Source organism: Hordeum vulgare, chromosome 1H (genome assembly GCF_904849725.1).
Source record: "Hordeum vulgare subsp. vulgare chromosome 1H, MorexV3_pseudomolecules_assembly, whole genome shotgun sequence".
NCBI lineage: Eukaryota > Viridiplantae > Streptophyta > Magnoliopsida > Poales > Poaceae > Hordeum > Hordeum vulgare.
In genome coordinates, this window is record NC_058518.1 from 206,629,781 (window position 1) to 206,632,948 (window position 3,168).

The following is a 3,168-nucleotide window of genomic DNA, read 5'->3' on the forward strand; positions in this document are numbered from 1 at the left end:
CATCTACAGGGCAAACACATGAGGTTATCTGTCGTCGTTGCAAGGGTGGAGGTCATTATGCGAGAGAGTGTCCATCCAAGCGTGTGATGATTATTACTGAGGATGGTGGATATGACTCCGCTAGTGATTATGACGAGGAGACTCTGGCTCTTATTGCAAGTGAAGAACGGGGTGTAGATGATACTGCACAAGAGACACAATACATGGCTGCTGACTACGCTGACAGGTATGAAAGCTTAGTTGCTCAACGTGTTTTAAGTGTGCAGGTAACACAGGTTGAACAAAATCAGAGGCACAACTTGTTCCATACTAAGGGAGTGGTAAAGGAACGTTCTGTTCGCGTAATCATCGATGGAGGGAGTTGCAACAACTTAGCTAGCATGGAGATGGTGGAGAAGCTATCTCTCACCACCAGACCACATCCTCATCCTTATTATATCCAGTGGTTCAACAACAGTGGCAAGGTTAAGGTAACACGTACTGTTCGTGTGCATTTTAGCATTGCTACATATTCTGATTTTGTTGATTGTGATGTGGTACCCATGCAAGCATGCTCCGTTTTACTTGGTAGACCATGGCAATTTGATAAAAATTCTGTACACCATGGTAGAACAAATCAGTATACTCTTGTTCATAAGGATCAAAATATAACTTTGCTTCCTATGTCTCCTGAACATATTATGAAAGATGACATTGCTAGAGCTAGTAAAGCAAAACAAGACCTACATAAGAGTGAAAATCAGATTGTAGCAAAAGAATTTGAGCAACACAATAAGCCTAATAAATCATCATCTAGTGTTGCCTCTGAAATAAAACTGAAAAGTGGTTGTTTACTTGCCACTAAATCCGATATTACTGATTTGGATATCACTACATCTGTTTGCTATGCTTTCGTCTGCAAAGAGGTATTATTTTCATTTGAGGACATGCCATCCTCTTTGCCTCCTGCTGTCATTAACATTTTGCAGGAGTTCGCTGACGTCTTTCCACAAGACGTGCCACCGGGATTACCACCTATTAGAGGGATTGAGCATCAGATTGATTTAATTCCCGGTGCATCGCTACCAAACCGTGCACCATACCGTACCAATCCAGAGGAGACGAAGGAGATTATGCGTCAAGTACAAGAGCTACTCGACAAAGGTTATATACGTGAATCTCTTAGTCCTTGTGCTGTGCCTATTATTCTAGTGCCGAAAAAGGATGGTACATCGCGTATGTGTGTTGATTGTAGAGGCATTAATAATATTACTATTCGTTATCGTCATCCTATTCCTAGGCTAGATGATATGCTTGATGAATTAAGTGGCTCTATAATTTTCTCTAAAGTTGATTTGCGTAGTGGATACCATCAAATTCGCATGAAATTGGGAGATGAATGGAAAACGGCATTTAAAACTAAGTTTGGATTATATGAGTGGTTAGTTATGCCTTTTGGTTTGACTAATGCACCTAGCACTTTCATGAGATTAATGAATGAGGTTTTACGTGCTTTCATTGGACGCTTTGTGGTAGTCTACTTTGATGATATATTAATTTATAGTAGATCTTTGGAGGACCACTTGGATCATTTGCGTGCTGTTTTTACTGCTCTCCGTGATGCACGTTTGTTTGGTAACCTTGGGAAGTGCACCTTTTGCACGGACCGAGTATCTTTTCTTGGCTATGTTGTTACTCCACAGGGAATTGAAGTTGATAAAGCTAAGATTGAAGCTATTGAGAGTTGGCCGCAACCCAAAACGGTCACACAAGTGCGGAGTTTCCTTGGACTCGCTGGGTTTTATAGGCGTTTTGTGAGAGATTTTAGCACCATTGCTGCACCTCTCAATGAGCTTACAAAGAAAGATGTGCCTTATTCTTGGGGTACTGCACAGGAAGAAGCCTTCACAGTTTTGAAAGATAAGTTAACTCATGCTCCCTTACTCCAACTTCCTGATTTTTATAAGACTTTCGAGCTTGAATGTGATGCTAGTGGAATTGGATTAGGAGGTGTGTTATTACAAGATGGTAAACCTGTTGCATACTTTTCTGAAAAACTAAGTGGGCCTAGTCTGAATTATTCTACTTATGATAAGGAATTATATGCTCTTGTTCGGACTTTGGAAACATGGCAACATTATTTATGGCCCAAAGAATTTGTCATACATTCTGATCATGAATCTTTGAAACATATTAAAAGTCAAGCAAAACTGAACCGTAGACATGCTAAATGGGTTGAATTCATTGAGACTTTCCCGTACGTCATTAAACACAAGAAGGGTAAAGATAATGTTATTGCTGATGCTTTGTCTCGTCGTTATACTATGCTTTCACAACTTGACTTTAAAATATTTGGTTTGGAAACCATCAAAGATCAATATGTGCATGATGCTGATTTCAAAGATGTGTTGGAGAATTGTAGAGAAGGGAGAACATGGAACAAGTTCATCATTAATAATGGCTTTGTGTTTCGTGCTAACAAGCTATGCATTCCAGCTAGCTCTATTCGTCTTTTGTTGTTACAGGAGGCGCATGGAGGAGGATTGATGGGACACTTTGGCGTAAAGAAGACGGAGGACGTACTTGCTACACATTTCTTTTGGCCAAGGATGCGACGGGATGTTGAGCGTTTTGTTGCTCGCTGCACGACATGTCAAAAAGCTAAGTCACGACTGAATCCTCATGGTTTATATATGCCTTTGCCTGTACCTAGTGTTCCTTGGGAGGATATATCTATGGACTTTGTTTTAGGTTTACCTCGAACAAAGAAGGGGAGGGATAGCATATTTGTTGTCGTGGATAGATTTTCAAAAATGGCACACTTTATACCATGTCATAAAAGTGATGATGCCGCTAATGTGGCTGATTTGTTCTTTCGTGAAATTATTCGCTTACATGGTGTGCCAAATACGATTGTTTCAGATCGTGATGCTAAATTTCTTAGCCACTTTTGGCGATGTTTATGGGCTAAGTTGGGGACAAAATTGCTTTTTAGTACTACATGTCACCCCCAAACTGATGGACAAACTGAAGTAGTCAATAGATCTTTGTCTACTATGCTTAGGGCTGTTTTGAAGACCAATCTAAAACTGTGGGAAGAATGCTTGCCTCATATTGAATTTGCTTATAATCGTTCGCTGCATTCTACTACAAAGATGTGCCCTTTTGAAATTGTGTATGGTTTCCTAC